General features: G+C 35.7%; 1 protein-coding gene and 1 pseudogene across 2 annotated transcripts in view; both read left to right on the top strand.

Moving 5' to 3' along the window:
• The window catches only part of LOC123608563 (protein eyes shut homolog), a 363,718-nt gene that overhangs the window by 89,307 nt on the left and 256,895 nt on the right, over positions 1-17,516 (top strand). The window lies entirely within an intron of this gene.
• On the top strand, positions 13,110-13,780 carry LOC123608565 (annotated as a pseudogene).

The following is a 17,516-nucleotide window of genomic DNA, read 5'->3' as shown; positions in this document are numbered from 1 at the left end:
CCCAAATCATATTGTTTTGGTAGTCAGTGGGTCCTGCATTCACAAGTCCCAGAGAACTATAGTGATTTTTTAAAAAGTACAAGAGCACTTCCCTGTGACTGTACACTCAAGCTCAGCACAGAGGGAGAAGATTAAAACACCCATCCCTTAGTTTTTCCCTAGAAGGGGCTTAATTACCTAATTTTGCAGCTGCTGTCTGGCTTCTAATCAGCCTGCAGTTACTTGCCAACTGTGATCCTTCCCTTGGGACACTGATGAGCCTTGGCACAACCTTAACTACTAGGAGCCACTAAGAATAAAGAAGGTGGCTTGGACAATCACAAGAGTTTGAGAGACAACCAGAAACTCAGGCCAGGTTTATTGACAGGCTTCATCTCTTACACAAGACCACTCTTTGAAGACTGGCAGTGGTGACTGTCTTATCTAATGCACAGAAACCAACACAAACAGTCAAGAAAATGAAAAAATGGGGAACTGTTCTGAACAAAAGAGAAATATAAATCAGAAACTAATCTTAATGAAACAGAAATAAGTGATTGACCTAATAGGGTTCAAAATAACAGTTTTATTAAATGTGCTCACTGAGGTCAGGAGGGTAAATTTCCACAAAGATATAGAAAAACATTTTTAAAAAGAACCAAACAGAAATCACAGAGCTAAACAATACAATTACTGAACTGGAAAGTAGTAGAAAATAACTGAACTAGAAGTAGAAGAAAGAATCAGTCAACTCAATTGTAATTAATCCAATCAGAGCAAAAAAAAAAAAAGTTATGAAAAAGAGTGAAGATAACTTAAGCAAACTACAAGCAAACCAATCAATATACACGTTACTGGGTGTCCTAGAGGAAGAGAGAGAAAGGGGCTGAAAACATAGCAAAGAAGTAATGGCTGAAAACTTCCCTAACCTGAGGAAAGAAATATATATCCAGATCCAGGAAGCACAAAGAGTACCAAAAAAGAAGAATCTAAGAGATCCACATAGAGACACATTGTAATTAAATTGTCAAAAGTTATAGACAAAGAGAATCTTAAAAGCAATAAGAAAAAAAAGCAACTTATTACATACAAAGGAACATCATAAGACTATAAGCAGGTTTTTCAGCAGAAATTTTACAGAACAGAAGGGAGTGGGATAATATATTCAAAGTGCTGAAAGAAAAAATAACTGCCAACCATGAATACTCTTCCTAGCAAAGCTGTCCTTCAGAATTGAAGGAGATATAGTTTTCCTGACAAACAAAAGTTGGAGTTCACCCCTAGACCAGCCTTATAAGAAATGTTACAGGGAGTCCCTTAAGCTAAATGAAAGGATGATAATTAATCATTTTAAAACATAATAATATAAAACTCACTGATAAATATATAAATCTAGAATACCTAATATAGTAATGGTGACAGTTAACTTAATTGTAACTCTAATATAAAGATTAAAACACAAATGTATTACAAACTAAATAACTTGTTAATTGCACAGTATAAAAATATGTAAATTGTGACATCAAAAACATAAAATGTGATGAGAAATATAAAAACATAGAGCTTTTATAAAGATTCAAAGTTAATTTTTTATCACTTTAAAATAAATTTTTATAACTATTAGATGTTTTATGTAAGCCTCAAGGTAACCATAAGACCAAAAACTTAGTAGGTACAAAAGAGATAGAGAAAGAAATCAACATATACCTCTACAGAAAATCATTAAATCAAAAGGTAAGACAACAAGAATGGAAATAAAGAATAAAGGACCTATAAAATGGCCAGAAAACAGTTAACAAAATGGCAATAGTAAATCCATACCTATCAATAATTATTTTAAATGTAAAAAGACTAAATTCTTTAATCAAAAGCTAAAATAGCTAAAAATCAAGATTAAAAGGATACAAGATAAAAACATGATTTTAAAAAAAACAAGGCCTGGGGCGCCTGGGTGGCGCAGTCGGTTAAGCGTCCGACTTCAGCCAGGTCACAATCTCGCGGTCCATGAGTTCGAGCCCCGCGTCAGGCTCTGGGCTGATGGCTCAGAGCCTGGAGCCTGTTTCCGATTCTGTGTCTCCCTCTCTCTCTGCCCCTCCCCCGTTCATGCTCTGTCTCTCTCTGTCCCAAAAATAAATAAACGTTGAAAAAAAAAATTTTTTAATTAAAAAAACAAGGCCTAATTAATTATATTTTGCTATAAGAGACTTGCCTTAGCTTTGAAGACACACATACACTGAAAATGAAAGGATGAAAAAAGATATTTCATGTAAGTGGAAACCAAAAGAAAGCAGAGATAACTATATATATAACAGACAAGATGACTTTAAGCCAAATACTATAATAAGAGACAAAGGAGGTCAATATATAATGATAAAATAGCCAATTCATCAAGAGGATATAACAATTGTAAATATTTATGCACACCACATTAGAATAACTTAATATATTAAGCAAATATTAATAGGTCTATAGGGAGAAATACATAGCAATAATAGTACATGACTTCAGTACCCTACATTCAAGAATGGATAGATCATACAGACAGAAAATCAATAAGGAAGCAATGAGCTTAAACTACATGTTAGATCAGTTAGACCTAAAAGACATACACAGAACATTTATCAACAGCCAGAATACATATTCTTCTGAAGTGCACATGGAACATTCACCAACATGCATCATATGCATAGGCCAAGACAAGTCTTAATATTTTAAGATTAGGGGCACCTGGATGGCTCAGTCAGTTGATCATCTGACTTCAGGTCATGATTTCATAGTTCATGAGTTCGAGCCCTACATCGGGCTTGCTGCTGTCAGCACAGAGTCTGCTTGAGATCTCCTGGCCCCCTCTATCTGTCCCTTCCCTGCTTGTGCTCTCTCAAAAAGTAGATTAAAAAACATTTTAAAATTAATTAATTAATATTAAAGTCATATCAAGCATCTTTTCTGACCACATTGGTAGAAACAAGAAATCAATTATAAGAAGAAAATTGGAAAATTGACAAATATGTGGAGATTAAACAACATGTTACTGAACAATAAGTGGGTCAAAGAAAAAATAGAGAAATCAAAACATATCTTGAGACAAATGAAAATGGAAACACAATGTTACAAAACTTATGGGATGCAGCAAAAGCATTTCTAAGAAGAAAGTTTATAGAGATTAATGCCACAATCAAAAAAAATTTTCAAAAAAAAATTACACGTCAAAGTATTAGAACAAAATTATTTTAGTGCAAAGTGAGTGGAAGAAAAGAAATAGTAAAGATCAGATTAGAAATAAATGAAATAGAGTTTAAAAGGGGGGTGCTGGGGCACCTGGGTGGCTCAGTCGGTAAAGCATCCAACTTCCCCTCAGGTCATGATCTCGCAGTTTGTGTTTTCAAGCCCTGTGTCGGGCTCTGTGCTGACAGATCAGAGCCTGGAGCCTGTTTCAGATTCTGTATCTCCCCTCTCTCTGCCCTTCCCATGCTCATGCTCTGTCTGTCTCTGTCTCTCAATAATAAATAAATGTGAAAAAAAAAAATTTTAAAGGTGGGGGTGCCTGGATGGCTCAGTACCTGATTCCTGTTTTCAGCTCAGGCCATGATCTCGTGGTTCATGAGTTCAAGCCCCACATTGAGCTCTGTGCTGAAAGCGCAGAAACCTGCTTGGGTTTCTCTCTCTGTGGCACTCCCACACTTGCATGCATTCTTGTATTCTCTCTGTCTCTGTCTCTCTCTCTCAAAAATGAATAAACTTTATTTTAAAATAAATAAAAGACAGAGAAAAAATCAATGAATAACACTAAGAGCTGGTTTTCTTAAAAGATAAGCAAATTGACAAACTTTTATCTACTTTACACTAATTTAGAAAAGAGCAGTGTCCAACCAAATCAGAAATGAGAGAGAATTTGTAATTGGCACCACAGAAATACAAAGGATCGTAAGAAACTACAATGAACAATTATTTACCAACAAATTAGATAACCTAGAGGAATGGATAAATTCCTAGAAACATGCAACCTACCAAGACTGAATCATGAAGAAATAGAATATCTGAAAAGATCAATTAGTAAGGAGATTGAATCAGTAATCATAAACTTGCAATAAGAAATGTCCTGGACCATATAGCTTCACTGGTGTATTCTGCTAAACATTTAAAGAAGAATTAATACCAGTTCTTCTCAAACTCTTCCAAAAATTAGAAGAGGAAGGAACACTTCTAAACTCATTTTTAGGAGGCCCGCATTACTCTGAGACCAAAACTAAACTAGGACACTATAAGAAATTAAAATTACAGGCCAATATTGCTGATGAACATAGATGCAAAAATTTTCAATAAAATACTAGCAAACTGAATTAAACAACACATTAAAAAGATCATACACCATGATCATGTGAGATTTATTCCAGGGATACAAGGATGGTTCAACATCTGCAAATGAATTGATGTTAACAGAATGAAGGTTAACAATCATGATCATCTCAATAGATACAGAAAAAGAATTTGAAAAAATTCAAAATTCTTTCATGATAAAAACTATTAATAAACCGGGTATGGAAGGAACATACTTTGACATAATAAAAACACACAGCCAACTTCATACACAATGGCAAAAGGAAGCACTCACTGGCTTGAACTGTTGAAACCACTTGATATTTTGCATTTTGGCCTGTTTCTTTTCAATGTCTTCTCTATCTTCTCCTCTTGTTTACTCCATTTTGCTCTTTCCCGTGGAGTACATCTACCTAATCAAGAGGTTGCCTTTTAGTTGAATGACCCTGAAGAGTTATGGTTATACATTTCCAAGATGAACTCTGCAGAGTGGGTACTTCGACAGTATTTAGGGTTTCTGGTGGCAAAACTGGTGCAAGAACTGGCCTTTCCCCTGGTTTCTGGAAAAGAAACCCATTCCCCCCACCTCTTGACCAACTCATATTTATAAGTACTGAGAAGGCCTCTTGATCTAAACAGATGTTAGGGCTCTACTGAACAGAGTTATTTAGAGATTTTGTTTCTTAGTGATGAAAATTGAGAATGCAGCATTGGGGAACCCGAGGTGAAGAGGGCTAAGAAGAGGGTCTCTGTGCCTGATGTCTGTGCCTCATCCATAACTTCTCCAGACCAGTGCTGCTATGTGCAGGAGTCAGACAAAGATGGGGAAGGGAAGAAAAACTGTATAGGCATATGAAAAAATGAAACTGGACCTCTATCTTACACCATACATAAACATCGACTAAAAATGGATTAAGACTTGAATATAAGACTGGAAATGTTAAAACTTATAGAGTAAAACATAGTAAGCATCTTGACATTGGTATTGGTAATAATTTCTTAGATTTGACACCAAAAGCAAAGGCAACAAAGCAAAAATAAACAAGTGAAACTGGATCAAACTAACAAGCTTCTGCCATCAAAGGAAATAAGCAACAAAAGGAAAAGGCAACATGTGAAATAGGAAATATTTGAAAACCACATTTTTAATAAAGAGCTACTATCCAAAATATACAAGAATCTCATACATAACTCAATTGCAAAGAAAAAAACCTAAATAATCCAGTTTTTTAAATGGGCAAAGCAGCTGAATAGACATTTTTCCAAAGAAGACATACAAGTGGCCAACAGGTACCTGAAAAGGTAGTGAACATCATTACTCATCAGGGAAATACACATCAAAACCACAAGGAGATATCATCCCACACTTATCAGGATGGCTATTATCAAAAATACCAGAGATAACAAATTGCTGGTGAGGATGTAGAGAAAAGGAAACACTTGTGCACTGTTGGTGAAAATGTAAGTTGGTGCAGCCACTGTAGAAAACAGTATGGAGCTTCCTCAAGAAACTAAAAATAGAACTACCATAAGATTTACTTCTAGATGTATATCCAAAGTTAACAAAATCAGTATCTCAAAGAGATATCCATATTTGCATGTTCATTTCACCATTATTTACATTAGTCAAAGTATGAAAACAACCTTTGTTGATGGATAAAGAAAATCTACACATACATGCACCAGCAAACACACAATGGAATATTATTCAGCATTAAAAAAGGAAGGAAATCCTGCAATTTATGACAACATGGGTGAACCCAGAGGCCCTATGCTAATTATAAGCCAGACAAACAGAGAAAAACAAATACTGCATGGTATCACTTATATGTGGAATTGTTGAGGGAATAAAATCAAATTTATAGAAACAGAGAGTAGAATGGTGGTTGTCAGGAGATGAGAGCAGGGTGGGAAATAGGGAGATACTGGTTAAAGAATACAGACTTGTTGTTATGGAATGAATAAGGTCTGAGGACTAATGTATGATATAGCGACTACAATTGATAATATTGTATTGCATAATTTGTTTGCTAAGAAAGTAGAACTTAAGTGTTCTCACCAAAAATGGGGGAAAAAATGTATGTATGTGAGGTGATGGAGGTGTTAATTAATTCAATGGTGGGAGTCCCTTTACCATGTGTACATATATCAAATGATCCCATTGTACACTTTTAATATATTACAATTTGCCAATTATATTAGAAAAACTGGAAAAATCTTTAAAGAGAAAACCGATTCCTAAATACTTACTGTATCCCCAGCACTATTTCAAATCTTTTACTTATATTTAGTCATCTTAACAATCCTATAAGAAAAGTGCTACTATCATCGCCAATTTTAAAAAGAGGAAATTGAGCACAGAGATGTTAATTTGTTCAGGGTCACCCAGCTAACTAGGATACAAGCCCAGGCAGTCTGGCTCCAGATCTGGCACTCTGTGTTATTATGAAAACTAATTAAAAAAAAACTAAACAGCATGGGGAAAGTCAAGTGGAGGTACTTAAAGATAATTGATACTGATAGAGAGTCTTTTAAGGTTTCTGGACCCAGTTCCAACGTGTTTGAGTGTGGAGGGTTCTCCATGCATAACACCAAGCAGTTCTCAGTTACTGGCAGGGTTTCCAAAAATTCAACTCAATTCTCACACTGTCTACCCAGAAATAGTATCATATTCCACAGGGTAAATGTTCAGCCCTACCATACCATATCACTTTCTCCAACCCCCTAGTTCAGATGCCAGTCACAAGCTCCAGGCAGTTATCTGTGCGTCAGACTGACTGGCTATAGATAGGAGATTCCAACAACCTCTTCCTTCAGTTCAGTTTGCTAGAGTGGCTCACAGAACTCAAGGAAAAACACTTATACTTACAACTTTATTAAAGGATACAATAAAGGATTTGAATCAAACCAGATGAAGAAATACATAGGTCAAGGTCCTGAACAAAGGAGCTTCTACCCTTGTGGCTCTTGGGACCCAGCTCAGTGGCACATGAAAGTGTTTTGGTTCCCCAAACATGGAAGCTCTCACAAAAAGGGTCAAAAGCTTTCTTCTCTTGTGTTTTTATGAAGACTTAATTACATAGTCATGATTGACTAAGTCATTGGCAATAACTGGCTGATTCAACCTTCAGGCCTCTCCCTTCCCTGGAGTTGGGAGAGTAGAACTAAAAGTTCCATCCCTCTAATTACATGGTTAGTCCTCCTGGCAACCAGCCCCTACCCTTGGGTGGGGTCCAAAAGTCACCTCCATTAATAATAAGACACCTGTTTCACCTTTATAACTCTGAAGAGTTTTCAGGAACTGTGGATGAAGACCAAAGATACACTTCGTATAAATCATTCTGTCACATGGAGCTGCACAAGTCAGCCAGAGGAAGGTGTTAATTGACTGGAGGCAATTCATCTGAGAAAAGCTTGAAAGCAAACATCAGGAAGAGTAAAGTGGTAGGTGCCCAATGACCAAAAACATGTAGAAAGAACAAATCTGATAAAGAAGTTCAGGGAGAAATAGAGAGAACCCACTAAATTACTCAAGTGGTAGACTAGTTTTGAGGCTACTCTGTGTGGACAAAATGGACAAGGAGCTTCCTTCCTGGATCACTGTCTGGGCTGTTCATAGGAGGTTTGTGGTTCTTAGTCTTCTGAACATTGCAGAAATTGTCCTGACTCTACCATAAAAATTAATCCCAAGGTTAAATGCTTTTTAAATAAAGGAAGACACCTTTAGTCCCCATTTTGAAGTCACCAACTATATTTTTTTCCTGAGGTGGTATACCAAAGAGTTAAATCTTATTACTAAAAGAAAAGAAGTCTTTTCATGAACATTTAGATAAAGGTCCACAGGAAACTTTTGCAGTCATGGAACTATTATTTCCTGGTTCTGACCAGGTCCCCAAATTAAACCTACAAATGACCCCAAGTCCAATCCATCAATAACCAAGAAAATGACCTGCTGCTTTATAATTCTTTTTTTAATGAAATTTATTGTCAAATTGGTTTCCATACAACACCCAGTGCTCATCCCAACAGGTGCCCTCCTCAATGCCTATCACCCACTCCTCCCCCACCCCCCATCAACCCTCAGTTCTCAGTATTTAAGAGTCTCTTATGGTTTGCCTCCTTCCCTCTCTGTAACTTTTTCCCCCCTTCCCCCCACCCCCGGTCTTCTGTTGAGTTTCTCAGAATCCACATATGAGTGAAAACATATGGTATCTGTCCTTCTCTGCCTGACTTATTTCACTTAGCATAACACTCTCCTTACTTTTATAATTACAAGGAAATTTCTGCTCTTACTCATCATTAATATGTTAAATTATATGTTGATGAACTTTCTAAAAGACAGGTTTTTCTAACAGCTTTTTATCTTTTCTCACTTATGCTGGCATTGTAGACACTAAAAGACAACCATGCAGAGGGGAGTTGGTGAGTTTCAACTATGAAAAGAAAAGAGGTAAACATGAAGAGAGTGAAAGGAAACTAAAATGCTTTGAATATTAAAAAAAATAATTATGTTTATTTTGGATTCCAGCTGAGATACAGACCCATATTTTTTTCCTTTCTGCTTTAGATATCAAATTATAGCTAAAACTATTAAGATCTCCAATTAACGTGTGGACAGCACAAATTCAAAGTAAGGAAAATGAAAGAGAGGCAGAAACATTTCTTTATTCCTCTTCAGTATTTTCTCTCACAGTTTCTCCAGTTTCCATCCCACGGCGGGAAATTGATGTGTACTGAAGATTGTTATTGCCTTCTGAACATGTAAGAGCTGTGACACAAAAGGAACTTTGGGGCTTTATGATTTATTGCTTTATCATTTTTAGTGCCATCTCTGTTCATCCTCAAATCCAGGGCAGGCTACAGGACATATTAAAAGGGCAGCATTCTCTGTATTTCCTTTTTAAAGGGCAAAGCACTTACCATTTTGTACATACAAAGCACTTATCTTTTAGCTCACTATTTGATGAGCCACATTGAAGCCTCCTTTTCAGACCTCTTTAATAGAGGAGAATACATTTTCCCCATTCTCAACCAACTTTTGAATTTTTATGCAGCATGACTCTTATTTTCCTGAAAATTGTAGCTATTTTAGCCAACATTATCATTTTAAGGGAATAGGCTTTTTCATTCATACACCATACACACACACACACACACACACACACACCCCACACACACATTTCAAACTGTGCAGGTCTGTATAATCCTCTGTCAGCATCATTGGAGCCCATCACCCCCTATCTTAAGAAGCAAAAGTAAGCTCAGGCACCACCCAACTCTAAGGGACCACAAAGCTTAAAGTCACTGTTCATTTAGAATTACCAGTATAGTACCCATGTACTTAGTAAATGACCATGGTTGAACTTCAAAAGTCGACGAATACCTCCTCTTAGATCTATTTTCTAAATATTCTTTATTTTCATTTCTGTGGACCAAAATTTGATGCCAGATTTTGATACGAATACTTCTATTTAAACTAAGTTATGTTTTTTTTCTTTTATTTCCTCCTTACCATAGTTCTCTTAACTATTCTTTGTCATAGACCATCATGAAGCTCAAAATCCAGCTTTACATGAAGTATAAGGCAGGGATTGACAAGTAAAGGGCCAGATAGTAAATATTTAGACTTTCCGTCCATACAGTCTATGTTGCTGCTACTCAGTTCTACTGTTGTGGCTCCAAGAGCCACCATCAGAAGTATGCAAATAAGTGGTATAGCTGTGTTCCAATAATTTTATGCATGACATAGTTGGCTTTCAGTCCTTATTTTGTAATTCCCTCTTCTACAGGTGCAAACTAATATCTTTTATCTTAGTTATGCACTACATTAAAATTTCCAAAAGAAATTTAAAATGTCAGAGAATAAAATTGAACTTAACAGTCAAAAATAGACATATGTGCCAAATCCTATAAATTTTAAAATTCCACCTAAATGCTTACTTAAGACAATTTTAAAGCCCGTTAATTTTCAAAAAAATGATTATTTTCAGAAGTAATGAGTTAACAAATACACACTCAAAATTAAATGAAAACACACTCCAATTACAACTTCATAATCCACATTACATCTAAGTAATTTTCGTTCCTTCACTTTCCCCACACCATAATGTTACAAGTAATTCTGAGGCATCTTCCATGCATCACCATCTTAAAACAAGCACAGAGGATAGAAACAAAGTTTTAATGCAAATACCCACATTTTTTACTAGATTTAAATATAGCATATGCAAACTCCCAATTTGTATACTATAGTAATTTCAAAGATAAAGCGGCTATTTAAAAAGGATACCTTCCCCCAAAAAACTTTAGTTTACCAAAAATATGTTTTCCATTTCTAATTTGGAACCTGATAAGAAATTGCCAACTAAGAAAAATTAACTTTGCAAGTTCTGTCATACCATATGTCTACATTATCTCTTTGTTTTATTTTCAGTAATAATGTTTATTATCCAAAAATCTCAAAATAGAAAACATTTACAACCTAACTGTAAACTGTATGAAAAATTTTTTAATAAAAGCAGTTATTTTCTAGCCCTTCTTCTCCATTTAGAAGTCATAGATATCAAGATAAAAATCTTAAATAACAAGAAAAAAAAGGAAGAAAAATCCTTTCCAAAATGTTTTCCCTGGAGAATTTGTGGATCACCACAATACTGGGGCTCTTTCCATTTAAGGATTTTTTTCTCCCATCCCTTTCAGTCCCAGTGCTATGAAGTTACCTTTCTAAGAACAAATTTAAGTCTGAAATGTGGATGTAAGGAACTCAGAAATAGCCCCTATTTTATTAGCATTGACACTTAACCCTGCACATCAGAATCTTTAATACTGTAGATAATCCCAAAATAAGAAAATTTATAGCTCCTTAATTTTTTAATCTTATAGCTCGAACTCCTACCCAGTAGGCAGCAGCTACACACCTGCTTCACAAATCAATTTCAGAAAAATATTCTTTCCATTTAAATAAACTTTAAGGCCCCGATCCATACCATTATCTCAGTTGGTTCCTCGTATACTTGCACAAATTCCAGAATGTCAAACCCAAAATGTTTTGTCAAGGAATCTATTTAAAAGTAGAATTAGAGAAAGACAAATACCATATGGTTTCACTCATACGTGGAATTTAAGAAAAAAAAAACAAATGAGCAAAGTGTATGTGGGGGGTGGTGGGGTTGGGGAAGGGAAAGGGAGGCAAACCAAGAAAGAGACTCTTAACCATAGAGCATAAACTAATGGTTACCAGAGAGAAGGGGGGTTGAGGGATGGGTTGGTTATGGGGACTAAGGAGGGCACTTGCTGTTATGAGCACCAGGTGGTAACAGTGTTAACTAAATGGAATTTAAATAAAAACTTTTAAAAAAGAATACAGAGGGTAAAAAAAGTATAATTACTCATAAACAACAGTTTTAACTTGAAAAGAACTTCCCCTGTCATTTCTCTTTCTAAAATGTTTACTCAAGTCCATTTTTCCCAAATTTATTCTCACTCTACCATTTCTAATAGTTTTCACTTGTTTCACAATGCTTTGTCTCTATTTAAAAGTTATCTCTTGGGGCACCTGGGTGGCTTAGTGAGTTAAATGTCTGACTTCAGCTCAGGTCCGGATCTCACAGCTTGTGGATTCAAGCCCCACATCAGGCTCTGTGCTGACAGCTCAGAGCCTGGAGCCTGCTTTGGACTCTGTGTCTCCCTCTCTCTCCCTACCCCCTCCCCTCTCTCTCTCTCTCAAAAATAAACAAACATTAAAAAAAATTAAATAAAAAAATTAAAAGTTATCTCTTATTTCCTGATAAAAGAAGATTCCATATGCAAAAGGGTCAGACTAATTCCCTAGTGTCTGTAAATCCTATTCATTGTTCCTGTCTTAAGAACTGGTAACCCTAAACCCCCAAAAATAATTGGATTCTAAAAGTAAAAGAAACTCTAAACTTCAAACTGGAAAGTTGTCTCCTTCATACAAGTAACCATTTCGGGCCTCCATAATTTGTCATCTGGAACCCACGAATTAGATGGGTTCACAAGTGGGCAAGACACAGTGACAGGAAATCTACATCTCATTCATCATGGCCTCCACATGTCACCATTATTTTTCTTCCTTGGCAACAAGAAAAACAGGAAAGCCTTCTCTGTTATTCGTCAAGAATATCCGCAATTTGGAGTCAGAAGTAGTCTTCTGACCACTAAGACAAGAAACTTAACCTTTCTGAACTTCGACTTCTTCATCTATGAAATGGGGGTAATAATTCCTGTTTTGTTAATATAGATATTAAGATCATGTATTCAAATTTCCTGTTTTAGTTCTAAGAACAGAGTAGACAATAAAAAACGTTGTTACAGCTATTAAATTGAGACATATAAAATTGCATTTTTATGTGCTAAAAATGTTATACTCACAATTTCATGTAGTTCAACCTAATATATTTTTACTTCCCAGTGACTTGATGAAGAGCTGTGGTGTTATTTTAGGTACCTTTATATTGAAATAATGACTAAAGGATTGTAAAAGTCAGTGTCTCTTACAGATATTCTAACCCCAATCTGGTGCTATTGATATTGTCCTTAAAAGAGGGCATGAAGGAGATAGCAGAGAAGAGAGATTTCATTATGATTCAGGTGTTTGTTGTACACTTGGGTCCAAGCGACTTTTTCAAATAAAATTATGTATGAGTTTTGGGGTTTAGTCCCAAAAAAGTAAATTAAGGCAGTTGCCAGTTTATTCTAATGCAGATTATGAGTAAATGAAATATAAAGCCAATTGAAAACTGCAAAATGGGGGCACCAGGCTGGCTCAGTCAGAAGAGAGTGTGACACTTAATCTTAAGGTTGTGAGTTTGAGCCCCACATTGAGTGTACAGATTACTGAAAAATAAACTTTAGCCCTTTTCTTTTGGCATGCCACTGAAGATCCTGGTGTCACCATGGGCCGCCACCCCACTTGGTGTTACCAGTATTGTAAGAACAAGCCATATCCAAAGGCTCACTTCTTACAAAGATGTCCTTGATGCCAAGATCTGCATCTTTGACCTGGCATGGAAAAAGGCAAAAGTGGATGAGTTCCCACTATGTGGTCACATGGTGTCAGATAAATATGAGCAGCTCTCCTCTGAAGCCCTGGAGGCTGCCCATATTTGTGCCAACAAGTATATACATGGTGAAAAGCTGTGGTAAAGAAGGTTTTCACAACCGACTGTCTCTCCACCTTTCCATGTCATCCATATCAACAAGATGTTGTCCTGTGCTGGGGCTGGCAGTCTCCAAACAGGTATGCAGGGTGCCTTTGGAAAGCCCCAGGGCGTGCTCGCTTCGGCAGCACATATACTAAAATTGGAAAGCCCCAGGGCACAGCAGCCAGCATCCACATTGGCCAATTCAGCATGTCCATCCATACCAAGCTGCAGAACAAGGAGCATGTGATTGAGGCCCTATGAAGGGCCAAGTTCAAGTTCCCTGGCTACTAGAAGATCCACATTTCCAAGAAATGGGGATTTACTAGGTTGAATGTGGACAAATTTGAAGACATGGTGGCTGAAAGGTGGCTCATTGCAGATGGCTGTGGAGTCAAATACATCCCTAATGGTGGCCTCTTGATAAATGGCAGGCTCCGCACTCATGAGAACTGGCACTGCCTCCTCCTTCTTCATGCCCACTAATAAACCCTACTTCCTGTCTAAAAATAAAAATGAAAATTAATTGGGATGCCTGGGTGGCTCGGTTGGTTAAGTGTCTGACTTTGGTTTGGGTCATGATCTCGAGGTTCATGAGTTCATGCCCCACATCGGGCTCTGCACTGACAGTGAAGAACCTGATTCAGATCCTCTGTTTCCCTCTCTCTCTCTCTGCCCCCTCCCTGCTCGTGCTCCTTCTCTCTCAAAAAATAAATAAACATTAAAAAAAATTTTAGTTAAAAAATTTAAAAATTAATTAAAAATAAACTTAAACTTTAAAAATTTGTCAAATGAATTATATGATCGTAAACAATATAACTCATTGCTTTTTGGGGTAAAAAAAATGCATAACATAAAATTTGCCACCTTAACCCCTTCTAAGTGTACACTATTACTATATTGTGTTAACTATATGCCCATAATTCATTGTTTTTGTAAAAATTTTTCCAGTAAGTGTTATATCTTATATTCCTAGAGTTCCACAAAAATATCAGTAAATTAGTAGATCAAATTTAATACTTTCGATTACAATTCCAAAACTCAAGCTATATGTGTATAAAGAAAAGAGGAAAGAAATTTTCATTTTCAGTAATATTAGAAAATGGCAATAATCATACCCTGTACATAATAAATAATGGGCATTTATTTTTTTAAGTTTATTTTGAGAGAGAAAGAGAGAGTGGGGGAGGAGCAGAGAGAGAGGGAAAGAGAGGGAGAATCTTAAGCAGGATCCATGCTGTCTGCCCAGTGAGGGGCTCAATCTCACAAACTGTGAGATCCTGACCTGACCTGAAATCAAGAGTTGGACACTCAATTGACCAAGCCACCCAGGCACCCCTAACGGCATTTAAAACTTAAAGCAAACCAAAAGAAGACTAGTAAAGTTGACATACACTTCCCCAGATATAAGACATGGTGTAGATTTCTCCATGTGCAAGAGGATCCTACATTGCTTAATCAATGCTATATTTCAGATTAGGAGAACCAGTAGTTCATTAAATCCAACAAGCCTTTTTCCTATTGATTTGAAGATATTTGACTCTTTTTGAATGTTTTGTAATCTTTTTCACAACCAAAGTCACAACCAACTGTGACTCTGCCAGAAATATCTTAGTAGATTTTATGGTTACTATTCAGGTAACAGGGATCAATTTGCTGTTTTTCAAAACTGCATTAGTATAGTAATGATAGCAGCAGAAACTTTACTGTTCCCCAAGCACTTGACTCAGGTTAGATTACTATCCAAAAGAGGTCATCTTTCTTTTTTAGTAATTATCACAATAATACTTAAGTAGAATACAGATAAATGAATGAATGATCTATTAAAAATTTTAATTGTATAGATTAAAGTGCCCAGCTGATTTGATCCCTTCATTTGTCCATCAGGTATTTTGAAATCAGGTAAGATAAAGTAAATAAATCAAACCACTAAAAATGTTCTACTTCATGAAAATAGCTCCATGAATAAGGAGTAGTCTCATATAGTTTAATAAAAATGGGGGGGGGATTGCCTCTGATTAATCTTACATGAGGAAATTTTAAGCTATCACTAATCAGAAAAAGTCAGTTTGATTTAAAATGAATTTTGGTTCATTTAGGATGTTTATTCAGTTTTATTCAGATACACTGAAACCTTACTCTGTCTACATTATAATTTAAGCATCTATATGATGAATGTTCCCACACAGTTTTAGAAAATGAAATGCCACATTTCAACTCATCTGAACTAATGAAATACCACTCAATAAATTAAATCCTGATGTGTTTTGTATCAGGCATACAATTCACATTGACTACATGTACCCTATTAATGATTTTAGGACAAGGTAAAAAAAATCAGAAATAATGACAGATGGGAATTTCTAGCAAATCCACAGCAACCTACAGTCTTATCTGGATGTGTGTGTTTGTTCATTGTTTCATAGTTTACTAATGATTCATGTTCACCAAATATGATCTTGTTAAGATGCTGCCAAAGGGAGCACGTTATTCAAAACCTCATTCCTTCATTAAGAAATCTATTTCTCATAATCTGAGCCTATCTTCTTTCTTCCATGGATGTTTTACATTTTAACATTTTTTAAAGTGACTAAAGCAATCCATCTTGTTTGGAAATAGCAATTCCACAAAAGAATGAATTGTACATTTTGTGATACAAACTCAAGTACATTACATTTGTCTGGTTTTCTATTAATATTCATGAAATTTTTTGCACTATTTGTTTTCTAGACTGTGTTTAATTTAGTTCCCACTTTTCTAGTAAATGTGGTTGAATAAAAGCTCAAATTGCTATTTTGTGAAGTGTACTGAAGTGTTAATGTGTAATATAGTTAAAAATGACTAATGAAAAAGTTAATAGGACCTTTTTCCACAGTCTGTTTCCCAATATGTTCTATAGAATGCTTGCATTATCACTGGTCTTTTTACATTGGGACATACTATATAAATATTTGCCATTGTCATCATTGTAAAATCTAATAAGCTAGAATATAATATAGGAGGGTAGTATAAAACCAAATTTAAAAATTCCAATCATTTAGTTGCCTACTATATGATCTAGCTATTCCGTAACCATCTCAGGCTCCATGTTTCCAAAACATAATGCTTTGTCTTACCTAACATCACAAATATCCTCTTATTCCTGTATTATGCACCCTAGTTATTGAGAAAAGTTGAAAGCATGTGCTCTGACATTAGATGATCCTAGGTTCAAATCCTGGCTTTGCAGCTTTTCTTTGTATGGTCTTGGACAAGTTTTTTAACCCAAGTGTCTTCATCTGCAGAATGTAGATAATAATTTTTACATCATAGACTAAAAGAGATGATATAGATAAAGTGTTTCCTCAGCATCCTAAATCAGTAATCTTAGAGTTTTTACTTAGTCTCCTTCTTTACTACCTCCTTTACAGCCAATCCAGGCTCATGTTTCCTTATTCCTTGAATATCTGCCCCCTTCCTCTTTATTCCCACTGTTCCATCCTTAGTGAACACCCTCCTTGCTCCCCTGAATGATTTCTGTGTTCTTCTCAATGGTTTCCCTCTCTCAACTCTAAGCCCCTCCAATCCTTCTTCCACAAGACTTCCAAAATAATGTCACTAAACATCTGGAATAATGTCACTACAACACAAATCTGATTATTTTACTTTCCCAAATTAAGCTTTCAATAACCTAAACCCAAACTCTTTCATATGATTTTTAAAGCTCTCCATGATCTGAGATGTATCTACTGCTCTTATGTCAACATTATCTCTCACTACTCCTCATTCTCCACCCTAGATCTATCACACTTAACCGATGTATTATCTTTGCATGTCTAGAATAAAAGAAAAGCAACAAACATACCTCTCTGTATAGTTCTGTCAGTTTTCATTACTGTGTTATACGACAGAATTAGCTATGTAAAATCCCTTAAAAGATTACTTATTTTGTTGTTACAGAAATAACAAGTAGAAATCAGAATTCTCATTCAAAATCTTCTCAGACATGCAACACTGTTTTTTTTTTATTGCTAATACAAACTAATGCCTTCAATAACATCAGAGGTAGAGCTTTCCAAA

This window comes from Leopardus geoffroyi, chromosome B2 (genome assembly GCF_018350155.1).
Source record: "Leopardus geoffroyi isolate Oge1 chromosome B2, O.geoffroyi_Oge1_pat1.0, whole genome shotgun sequence".
NCBI lineage: Eukaryota > Metazoa > Chordata > Mammalia > Carnivora > Felidae > Leopardus > Leopardus geoffroyi.
This window is presented reverse-complemented; position numbering and strand designations above follow the sequence as displayed.